This window comes from Larimichthys crocea, chromosome VI (assembly GCF_000972845.2).
Source record: "Larimichthys crocea isolate SSNF chromosome VI, L_crocea_2.0, whole genome shotgun sequence".
In the NCBI taxonomy this organism is placed as follows: Eukaryota; Metazoa; Chordata; class Actinopteri; family Sciaenidae; genus Larimichthys; species Larimichthys crocea.
In genome coordinates, this window is record NC_040016.1 from 6,329,534 (window position 1) to 6,341,976 (window position 12,443).

At 36.5% G+C, this 12,443-nt stretch overlaps 1 protein-coding gene across 2 annotated transcripts in view; it reads right to left on the reverse strand.

Annotated features, from left to right (window-relative positions):
* igsf21a (immunoglobin superfamily, member 21a) overlaps positions 1-12,443 on the reverse strand; it is a 167,425-nt gene that overhangs the window by 50,020 nt on the left and 104,962 nt on the right. The window lies entirely within an intron of this gene.

Sequence of the window (12,443 nt, forward strand, 5' to 3'; positions counted from 1 at the left end):
ACACTCGAAAGATCAACATGACATCCACAACCCTCATTTGTATTGGAGGGACTAAAGCTCAACATGGAAATAAAAAAAAAAAAGAAAAAGATCTGGTTATTAATATTTAAAAATCACATGGGTGTTCACATAATGATATAATTATAACAGTTAATTAGAAGCATTTAAAATCAGACCTAAATTCCAAGGCAGTGTAAGAAAAAGGGACATATTCTGACTTTTAGACTTTTACACAAAAGCAGATAGGGCACAAAACCATTTGTAAAGCAAAGAGTGAGTCACACTTATCAACAGATATATTGTTTTTCAAGGCTTTCAACCACATTGTGTATTGAATTTATCTTCCAAATAGCATAAATACAGCCCGTGTGAGAAGAAAATGTCATCATTATCTCTTCTTGTCAATACGTGTGATTTGTGAAAGCCTAAAACATCCCTTCTGGTGAGCTGTGCATCAAAACAGTTTTAAGGGAGTAGACATAATGAAATATTTTGATAGAGAGCACACAGGGGATAGACAGTGGGCACAAATACATAACGAAAATTCATCACAAAATAAATAATATGAAAGGAAAGCAAATAGGCTATAAATGATTGACAGGTTATCTCACATCTATGTGTTTGCTTAGTTACAAAACAATCTTGCCATCATATTGTTGCCCAGCTAAAAATAAATCAAATCACATACTTAGTCCACAGGGTTGGAATGCTATTACAAACTAGGGAGTCTTTCTGGCTGTTTTAATCATGTCTGGCTCTTTTTAGTTTACCTTTTCTAAGTTACACATGCTCTTTGGTTACTCTCCTGAATTCATTTCAGAAATACAACATATAGCCTTCTTAAGTGAATGAATTGATACATTTAGAGAAAAAAGGCACTGATAAATTAGGCAAACTTGCTTAAAAAAAACAGCCTGTGAAGACGGAAACTATTTATAGGATGTTCACACGTAGGAAAGGAGACTTATCAAGCAAGGTGATATTGAGGTAAAAGGTAGAAAGACAAAGAGGTTTTCTTATTCTTTGTTAAAATCAGCCATGAGTCTCTTGGGAGGCAAAGCCGTCTCTCCTCTGTTGCCTCCTCAGTCAACCATGCTCAAAAGAAGGGACCTTGGTGGGGAGCAGAGCGCAGCAAGTGATGAAGACATCCTTAGTGAGGGGGAGTGAAGGGAATGAGGGAGGCTGTACCACAAGAAATGAAGGCTACACTTCACAGAACCACAAGGAGACATCAGGGGAGGCAGTGTGTTCAATATCAGACATGCACGTCTCAGGATGAAGGCAGGAACGTTACCCAGGAAAACAGAAAGTGCTGCATTGTGAAAGACATCACAAGGTTATTCAGAAGTGATTGTTTAAAGGCTCTTGGAACTATTTGAAGACGTATACTTCTGTGTTTTAATGTGGTGCTTTAAAAAAAAAATGCTGATTTTCTGAAAGTTTTGTTTTGTCAAAAAACAGTGTCTCTGAGTGTCACTGACAGTTCTACAACTTTGTGTTTATGGCTATAACAACCTTGACTTGACCATTGTTTGATGTGACTCATTGGCTTGAAATGATATTTCATTCTCCACCATGCATACAGGAGAGAAATACTGCACAGCACAGAATGATCTTTGCATGGTGCCCCCCTCTATTGCTGCTGTTCTGTCATGGCTGCGATTATCTGGGGAGGGGCATTCCTAAATGATTAATGCGTGACAGGCAGGAGATGCTGTGTTTTACGGGGTATAATAAACATCCCTCGATGTCATGCAGAGCAAAATGATATTTGTGCCTTTTAGCAGCCTAGTATACAGAGCACAGCCCTAATTTGTGCTCTTAACAATAGTGCCATATGGTGGTGGAAGCAGCAGGGTCTACTCAGGACATGCCTACATTTAAAATGAGAAGCCAAACTTTTAATGTGCCTGCAGAGTCTTGTGCCATTATGTAGTTGTAGAGAGATGTGAGAGAGAAAAATGCACAATATTCTTATAGTATAGTGTTTTACTTGGCTGTTAGCAATGCCAAAATAAAGGCCAAAAACACACACAAAAAAATGTAGCACTGACCTTACACAGCCAGCTTTAAGCATGTCTACCTCAGAAGTGTACTGCACACATGACGTGTTAAGTTAAGTTATGGCTTGTTTCACAGGTTATGTTACCAATTTTGCGATGGTAGAAAGTTTATATACCCTACGCAACACTGAACTTATGAATATTACGTGACTGCATCACATGTGAACATGGGTAAATCTATCATCCATTGTGTTTGGCCACTCTGTGCCCAGTGGAACCTGTGTGGATTCTTCATGGCTGCTACTTTGATCATCTTTACTGCTACGTGCATACAGTGCCATGCGTACTGTATATTAATCAGCATACATAAAATTCATTTTGTAAATTTTCATCCATCTTACTTGTTAAACATCTAGTGTGTAAATTCACCACAGCCCCTTAAGTCAGACTAAAGGGTGTTTGGCATAATAATTTCTATCACGTTCCTGTATTCAGCATGCTGAGAACCACTGTATATTAGCCACATAACTCAGGCAGAGGAAGTGCAGTAAATTCAATTCATCCTTTGCCCCCCAAAAACTTATTGGAAACAAAATGGTGGATGTCAAACATATTTTTTGAAAAGTTTCGATTTTGTACCCACCCAAAGTGAAAGTAGAAAAGAAAAGTTTGTATAACCTGAGCCTTATTAATTTGTTAAAAAATAAAGTTTAAATTAAGTTTGTAATTTTTCAGTGAAAGATACAATAGCATATACAGTAAAGAATTTGTAATGGCTATTTACTCTGTGGATAGTACAATATGTATCCAAAAAAACATGAGCCTTACCAAAAGTGCATAATTGCTGAACCTGCTAGTCATTAGTATACTTTAATGAGCAGTCATGCAAATCATTAGCTACATCAAAGTTCCTGTAATATGTTTAATAATAATGTAATATATGATATTTATGTGTAATAATATATGCTACAATGCAAAGGTTCTTCAAGCTTAAGTGTGTTAATATTTCACATTTTACATGTATCTCTTCATTCCCTGTGAAGTGAAAAATAAAAAAAAATACATTTTTCAAACCCATTTTTTAAAATGTTTTTGACATGCCTTTAAAGCTGCAAACCAGCTGAAGCAGGTCCCGTCCACAGGAAGACAAAATGTATTAATTAGCACAAGGCCATACTTTGTAATTGTCTGTTTGATTTGTTACATAATACAAGTTATTATATGTAAATAACACTTGCATGTGCTTCTGTTATCTCATTCCATCTGTTGGATGTGTAGCTGATGGTCAGGGAGCACAGAGTAGAACGATCTGCATCAGAGATAACCCCTTGTCACTATTCAGCTGCTATAACTCGGGAGCTATAACATTCATTTCTGACCAACTGTTGCTCAAACTGAACATGAGCAATAATCTCAATCGCAAGCACCGCAATCTCAGTGGTCTCTTATTCAGCACCACACACATACACCCCACTTTACTATTTCCCCAGAGTACTTATATTTGTTATGGAATTTTCTATCCTTAGGTTACACAAGGTCACGTGTGGGCTTTGAGGTCCTCAGCAGTATTAGTTGTTTGGCTTTGATTGAGAACAGTAGGTGCCAGTCTATCTCAACACTGTGGTGGCCAGGGTCGAAGAGACCTATTGCTGCCTTCCTAGTCATAATAGATAGCTTGTTGTTGACGATCCGATCTGCGTAAACAGAAATCTGTGTCTCCAGACTAGAATATGCTGACAATAACACCTCCATGAGTAAAAATATTCTCTTTGGCTAATTCTGAGCATATAGTATTTGTGGTGTTATCTTGGGGTTTAAAGTCTATCCACCAGGATGAGTTGGGTAGAATGTGAGACAGGCTCAGGCACTTCTGATGAACTTTGAGAGTGTCTCTATTTCTCCTTGGCCAAGCGTCAATTAATAATAACAACAATTAGCTATGTTTTGATCTAGTGACCCACACAACTGACTTGACCCGCCAGCTCTTTTGTATTTACATGGTTAAATCAATGTTTACACATTGGTTTACAAAACCTATGTTGACTCTACTTACACACTCCAACATTCATTAATTCACATTCAGTCAGTCACTGTTACTGTATTCCTCTTAATCCCCCTCTTTGTAACCTGTCCAACAAAAACACACAGGGCGGTTTACATTTTACACTATAGTGGCAGATAAAAGAAGTCAATACATGAACCAATTAGTAGCTAACTGTATCGTAACCATAACAGAGCTATGGTTATGGCCATGTTCCAGGGACAGCACGTGAAAATCTACCTAATTAGTATGCAAAATATCACAATGTGATTGGTAGATTTCTGCATGTATATTTCCATTTTCTGTGACAACTGTAGGGTCCTAAAATGTCTGAAAAGAGAAAAAAAAACATGTAACCACCATAACCACTTATTTAAAACAATCAATGTTGACTTTTTGTTTCACAAAAAACGTTGTCTCTTTGTGTTAAATTTGTTTGTTCCACCAATCCATCCTTCAACATTTGTCCTTTGCTCCTGTGATTATTGCCCCAGTCTGTACTTATTTTAATCCAAACCATATTTTTATTTTCTAACCATAACCAAGTAATTCTGTTGCCTAACCAAATTGCACCTGTTTCACATTAACTTCACCTGCATGGTGCATCAATGAACAAGTTCCCTTCTTAATGTTGGTGGTACCCACATTCACTGCAGCTACTGTAACAAATAACTGCTAAAATCATAGCGACAGAGAATGTCCGCTTTAAAACTTTCTAAAATGAAAATAAGAAAATCCAAAAATCGTTTCACTTGCAGCCATGGAGACAGCAGAACGTTTAGATAAAAGTAAAGTCGGTTAGTTAGAATGTACATCTTACGTAGCTGGCTATATGATGATGATAAAACTTTTAAATCAAAGAGCACCTTTATGCTATAAAATAAATTGTGTTAATGTCAATGTACATGCAGCTGAGTGGAATATGACACGGTCCAAAGGTGTGAACAGCACAGCCCAACAATAAGTTATACTATAGACAGACATTTACAGGCTGTATGTACAACTTATTATAAATCAAAAATAGCTTAAACAACAGCCTTCCACAGTGTAGTTGTACTAGAATAAAAAAGGACAAAGCCAAGTCAATTAAACAAATATGACCAGCAATAAATAAAAACGTAAATTAAATAAGTTGTCACTTTAACAGTAGAATAAAGCATTGCCAACAATACAGAGTTGCATAAACAATATAAACTCGACAGCAGTTATAGCCCACAAACACACACGCTGTCAAGCAAAAAGAGAGCATGCACAGCTTTTACTGTGTGCAGACACACATGCACTCAAAATGCCAAATTGCTATGCAACACAGAGTATGTTGTTCTGACTCTTGTGCCCCCTAAAGTCCTCCACAACCTGCCTAAGTTTTAACTTCTCTGTTCATTCTCTCCCAATGAATAATATAATCAGTCCACTCAGCTTTTTTCTGATTGTATTCGTCGTAGTTTTTTGAGCAGCCACAGCAGGGATTATCAGAAAGAGCGTAGATGGCAGTCTGAAGGTAGGAATTCCTATTTTACTGTACTGCATTTTAGCCACAACCAGCTTCAAGCAACATCAGATGTTTGATTTGGGTCATTTAGCTGAGAGGTGCATTAATTCAGTGATTACTTATGGTAGACGTAACTAGAAAACTGAAGCCAGGGACAGACTGACAACTGCTCAGTGAAGCAGGAATACAGCCGCTAACCAAATAAACCAGCCATGAGCTGCTGTCAGGCTTCCCTTGTCCATGCTGGACAAACAATAGCCAGGCTTTAAACAATAGATGGAGGTTTCATACCACAATATGTAGACTTGCATTAAAAGGTCAAGATTTTGACCTGAATTGATCAACAACACTACTAAATACCCATTTAGATTGATTCCCGACAGAAGACAACATATAACATATGTCATAAATGGAATATGATATGCATAACTATGCTCTTATTAGTGTATAATCACTTGAAAATAATAACTGTGTTTTTGCTACCCTCGAATGAGCTTTTATATCTACTCTTTCACATATTTCACCATGTTGAACTATCATATTTATTCAGTAGCCCAGAATGTACGAACCAAATACTGTCTCTAGATAGGAACTTGCGAGCACTGTAGGTTTGCAGCCACGAGGAGGTTGTAATCAGTAACTACATTACTAGATTCCAATCCTACACACTGTCCCAGTACATCTAAAATTACAGATTTGTAAAAGTGTGTTCAATTTCTACAGTAACAGGAGTAAATGTATTTGTTCGCTTCCATCCCTGACAATGAGGACCAAGCCAAAAATTCATAGTGATATCAGGGTTTTTGAAAAAAAAACAAAAAAAAAACATAACACTTCATCATCATATTCTTACTGCAGTTTAAGCATTTCAAAAAAAAAAAAAAAAGGTTGTTAGACCTGCAGAATATTGTGGTAACTTGCTTCCTGGAAAGAGTTTTTTTTTTTTCTTTATGTATTTATTCATGATTATATGTGCTCTATGTTTTCAGATGAGGAAGCTGCAGTTTTCAAACAGAAACTGAAGTTGTCCTGCCACAAGTCTGTCTCAAAAATGGAGGCAGTCCTGCTGTTTTTGTTCTCGTCCTCTGGGAAAATCTGGCAGTCAGCAATTTATCTGGGACCAGCAGCCATGCATCAAAGTCCAGTAAGATTATTATGGATGCAACTTAGGTAACACTTAAATTTATCATGGATAATAATTTAGGAGTATCTACCTATGATATACATTTTCATAAGGGTACATACAGTGAATCCAGGATGTAACTGATAAACAGTATGTCAGGCCAAAATAGTGCCTCCTGGAGGCTTTTAGTGGACAGAATATGAGCAGACGATATGACGCAACCATCAGATGTTCATTTTTGTTTTGCTGTGGGAAATCGCCGGGTATGAAAACAGGCTTACTCATGAGGCTACAGCTTTGGCACGGTTCGGCTGCCCTGCTGATTGAGTGACTGGTGAATGTCAACTGAATGAGGCACTGAATGAGTTAGAGGGTAAAAATGGCTTGTTTTTAATGCAGCCTCAAATGAGATACAGAATGGCTGCAAATATGATGGCAAGTTTATGTCATAATCTCGTTGAAGCTAATTGTTGCAAGATTGCAGCAGTAGATTTCATTGTTTGTCCGATGACGAATTAAAATTATGCTTCTGACAATGAAAGACCTCACACTGGTTTTGAGACAAAAAGGTATCATCAAGTAAAGGGAAAGAGCTATTTTCTGGCAAAACTCTGACAGCAAGGAAGGAAGGAAAAAAAAAAAAAAAAAAAATCAGACAGAAATTCTTTAGCATAGACTAAGTGATGCACAGGATTTCAGTTCAATGTCGGGTAGAAAATCCTTGAGGAAGCCCATGGGTTGTTTATTTTTGCCTCAGTTATCACCCCAGGGTTTAGCTCAAAGACAGACATTTAATAATTTATCTACTCTTTGAATTCATTTTATTCTTCTTTTTTTTTTCCTTCAACGGGCTCCAAGCCAACATGCTTTATTGGTGCTGTAAGCTACTTCCAGTCAAAACTGAATGGTGGAGGTGCTAAGAAGTAAGAAGAGGTCACGCAATTTATTTAAAAAGCAGACCTGTTCATTCCAAGATAAAATTCTCTCAGAGCGAAGTCTGTACTGTTCATTACGAACAAAATACAAAAAAAGATAAGGCTTATTTCATGTGTGCAACAGTTGATGCTCTATATTGTCACACAATTAAACAGAGGATGCTGTTGTCTTTCACGTGAAGCTTTCTGCACACAATCAATTTAACAGGTTGATGCAGATAGCACACTGTATGACATTAAGTGTGATGAGCAGGAAGGTGACACAGAAGATAAATGAGAGAGTAATGGAGAATCATATCAAGGGCTCTTGAACAATCCCCTATGGTGACCCGAGACGTGCTAAAAGACGACATGGGAAATACTTCAGGATACAACTGATGAGTCTGATAAAATTGGTATCCTATCTGAGAGCTGAGAACTAGGCAACTGTGTTTGAGTCACACTATGTGTCGATTCTGGCCAAGATGTTCTCTTCACTTCACAAGTACAAGACACAGAGGGAACAGCCGCTCCCTAGCAATCCATCAAATGCTGCCACCCAAACAAGCTTCTCCACACAGAAGCACACATGCATACAGTCACATGCAGTCCCTAAACTCTTACCAGTAAACCAAACTGCTGTGTCCGCAGGCATTGCTGTCTTTGGGCTTGGCTCGTATGCCATTAATCCCACCCATTTATAAACAAGCGTCTAAATATACACAATGCTTAATTAAAGTTGGGCATCTATTATTGAAGCGAATCCCAGTTTTATGGGATGAGAAGGTAATTAGTCCCTCTACACCTTAGCACTCATCTCTGTTTCTAGGGGTTATAAATACCAGCCCCGCCGCCTTGTGAAGGGTATCCTTTAAATTACATCCTCATGCTTTACAAAAGGTTAGAAGAAAGGATTTCTGGAATTACGTGACATGATGTTTAAACACAAGGGCTATTAAGATGTTCTTCATCCAGCGGAGGAGTCGCAACCCAACGGTCATCTGATACAGACAACAACACAACAACCTTAGTTGTCTCGGATAATATGCACAGATCAACCAGAAGCTGGCTTCCCAAGGTCAGACTGTGTTCTAAGGAGACAAATATCCTTTCCTTGTAATCTTTGGAATGTCGCATAGGAATCACTTTGGGTAATAACAAATAATGACCCTATCTCTACCATTGGGAAAAGAGGTATTGATTTCATTTACCCAACAAAGCCTGAAATTATGACCTTAGCTTTACGGGGATGGATATGTCACTGTTTGCAGAATGAGATATCTATTTTATGTGATTGGTGATGGATCAGAAGTCTATCCTCTTAGTGTTGAAATCACAAAATACAGGAACTATTATACTGTTATAAAATCACATTTTGTGCTCAAAAGTGCTCAAAAACAAGTCCATGCAACTCTCACGCAAATTAAATACATAATAAATATAAAAATTACTTGTTTTATTATTATCATCATTGCTATTATTATTATTATTATATACTGTTGCTGCCATTATTGCTATATACTGTAATTATTATTATATACGTTATATAATGTTATTTCATACTGGTATATATATGTATATAATATTTATATATATATATATCTCATATCATATATATATATATATATATTATACATACTGTACTATTATTATATACTGTTTAGTTACAACGATATTACCATCATATCATCAATACTACTACCATCATCTTGCCAGTGCACCTTATCTACCTGTTTATCTTCTTTTTTCTGTGTGTCCTTGTCCTATTCTGTTTTTTATTTATTTTTTAATTAATTAATTAATTAATTTTTTTATTTTTTCTACCTCAGTATTTTATTCTATTGTATTTTATTGTATTGAAATACCGGACTGCTGCCCTTCGGGGATGAATAAAGTAATTAATTTCAGCAAAATCTTTAATTTGTATGACAATCAAAGGGTTTAAGAAACTTGCACTTAATTAAAGCTCTGCTTTGATTAAACTAATGTCATTTTGCTATTATTATTATTTTCTAAACTAAAAGCCCTTCAGGAATATTTTAAAATAGTCTTGCTTCATTTTTTTTCCCAATGGGACAAAGAAAGGAGATTATATCATTGAAAAATTCCATGCAATTTAGTTACACAGTTGAAGCTGTATGAATAACCATTGCAGTCCTCTACCACGCACCAAAGTTGCTCTAAGCAGACTGATTCGGTTTGAAATCTTGAATGTAAAATAAATTTGTATGAACTTGACCATGACGTTGCATGTTCAATTTTGTGTGTAACATGGGCCTAAGGGGTACTGAATATAAGAAATCTGTGCTTTACAATTTTTGACATTTTCAAGTAAAAGTGCATCTTGTTGAGTCAAATATTCCAGCTTTATAATTCTACTTTATTGGCAGACCCATAGCCAACAGCAATGGGGTATGACTGCTGTGAATATAATATACTAAGTATTTCCTAATAAAGTACTGTCCATAGTTATTTATTTATTTTTGAATGATTTCTCATGTAGTTTTAGAAACATGATAATCACATTAACATTTTTGGTCTTAACATCAAAGAACTGAATATTTTGTTCTTTGATGTCATTATACTAAGCCCTCTTCAATTAAACTACAACAGAGAGGGAGGAGGTCAACAGGCCAAATTCTATTACATTATCAGTTCTCTACCCACTGTGTATTTACATCTTGTTGAATGTATCCTGTGCAAATGGAGAATGAAAATTATTTGACAGTAAATTCAATAGCCTAATAAGGATTCTGTCCATCAGCTTATTTCAGCACTGAACTTCTCATCCATAACCTTTTAGTTCAGATGTGGATTTTGAACTTTGATAACCACAGAGTGCCTCATCATAAATTATCATACAGTAATGTGTCAGTAATTACATTTAGAGGCACAGAGCACCCATAACAGCTCATCCAGGTTAAGGGATAAAAAATTAGCTTACACAGTACATTATAAAGTGCCCTAGTTATGGGTACATCTTGGTGCTGCATGTTCCTCATTATCTAGATAAAAGCTTGGTGCAATTGTCCAGGGATATCGTATATATGTACATTAAACAATAATAAGAAGAAAGAAACAAAACAGAATAAGTCCAATTAATTTGATATTGCAGGCTTGTAAATGTTAAGAACATTTGACCATGATGCTTTGCTTGTAACTCCAGGCATTAGTAATTTATAATAATTCACTGTATTCATAATTGGATATAGATTGAGCTAAATTGTTCATTATAGCACAGACTATGACAGCAATTTAGGTGAGGGATTCTTCATGCTCTTGGGGGCTTAGTAAAGTCAACATATGCTCCTGCAGTGCAAGAAGAAAAGCAAAGACTTTTCAAACTTTCCAAAGAGTGAAGGACAGTAGTGGAGGAACCAAGAGTTCAGGGTTTAGCCTTTTAAAACTAGATGATTGAATTTCTTGGCAGGGGATTCATTAAAATGATAATTCTTATTTATGAAGCCCTTTAAAAAATTAAAATACTTTCCATGTACCGCTTCCTATTAATTAACTTTTTTCTCCCCTCATTTTCTTTCTTTCTCTTAACCACTTTTTTTTCTTTACTTCCCACTGAACTTGACACACTAATAGGTTATGAATAATTCTGTTTCAGTTTAGACGGCAATTAGCCACAATGCCAGAGGCCATTCTTCTTCCCCTCTTGTGGAGTGGTGATTTAAGACCCAGCTGAGTTTGGGTGCTCTAACTATCCAACAACTACATCATTCACGTATTCCCATTGCTTAAACAAGAAACAGTTAACTGAGTAAATCCTCTCCCATTGATAAAGTCTTTCACTGACGTCAGTGTGGGGGAGTGCACAAATAAAGGCATGAGACTGATCATGAAAAACAACAGAACAGAAGGTCAAAGGCTCAGGAAAAAGTTTAAAAGAAAAGTAAACATAAGAACCAACGGCAGATCTAAAAGGCACAAAATGTGATAATGGAGTAATATTGTCACACAGTGTCTCTCTCTGGTGTTCAACTGAAAAATTTCACCAGTGCTAATTAGCCATAGGACCACATGGAGAACAGCATGTCTTTGCTACTGAAATTGATACATCAGAGGCAAGTGAAGCAGCTGTCGTTAGGGGAACTTAAATACAATAATTACAGCACAGACTGAGCAAAAGGCTACAGGCACACATCCTCCTGGTGACTGAAAGAGATATCATGATAACAGGATAATGGTAATAGCAGCTGTATGAAAAATGGTTTGAGATAAACTGGAGAATGCAAAGATACAATCATCCGTCATTGCATCTATTATCTTTTACTGCTTGTCTTTTGCAGTTTTGTGGGGGTACATGAGGCGAGAGGTACACTATGGATAGGTCACCAGTTCATAACAGGGCTTTGCAAAGATTTATCACTGATAAATCCATATAGTTGATGGATACACGAAGATAAATAAAGTGTTTTGTCCAAAAATGTTTATCATGGAAAAGTAGAGGGCAAAGAGATTTCTGCCAATGCTGAACACTTCAACACTTGCTGTTACAGCAAAAGAAAGAATTTTGAATTGAATTTTTTGTTAGATCAATTCCTTGACCCTATGAATACCCCCTTAGGATCTGATATCAAGTCTATTTCTGTTACCTTAGTTGAAGGAAGCAGTACCCGTCGAATGGCAGACATTCTAGATCAAGATCACCAAGGAAATCTAATCAATTGTTCCATAGACCGAGTGCATGAAATTTCAAGGTAATGTTTTCATTCATTCCTGATGTAACAGACAGCCATAACATGGACAAACAAGTAGTAGCTACTTTTATTTTGGAGAAGCAAACAAAAATAAACAACAATAAAAACGGTATAAACCTGAAAGATCCGCTCTGTGTAAAATATATTTGTATGCATTTGTT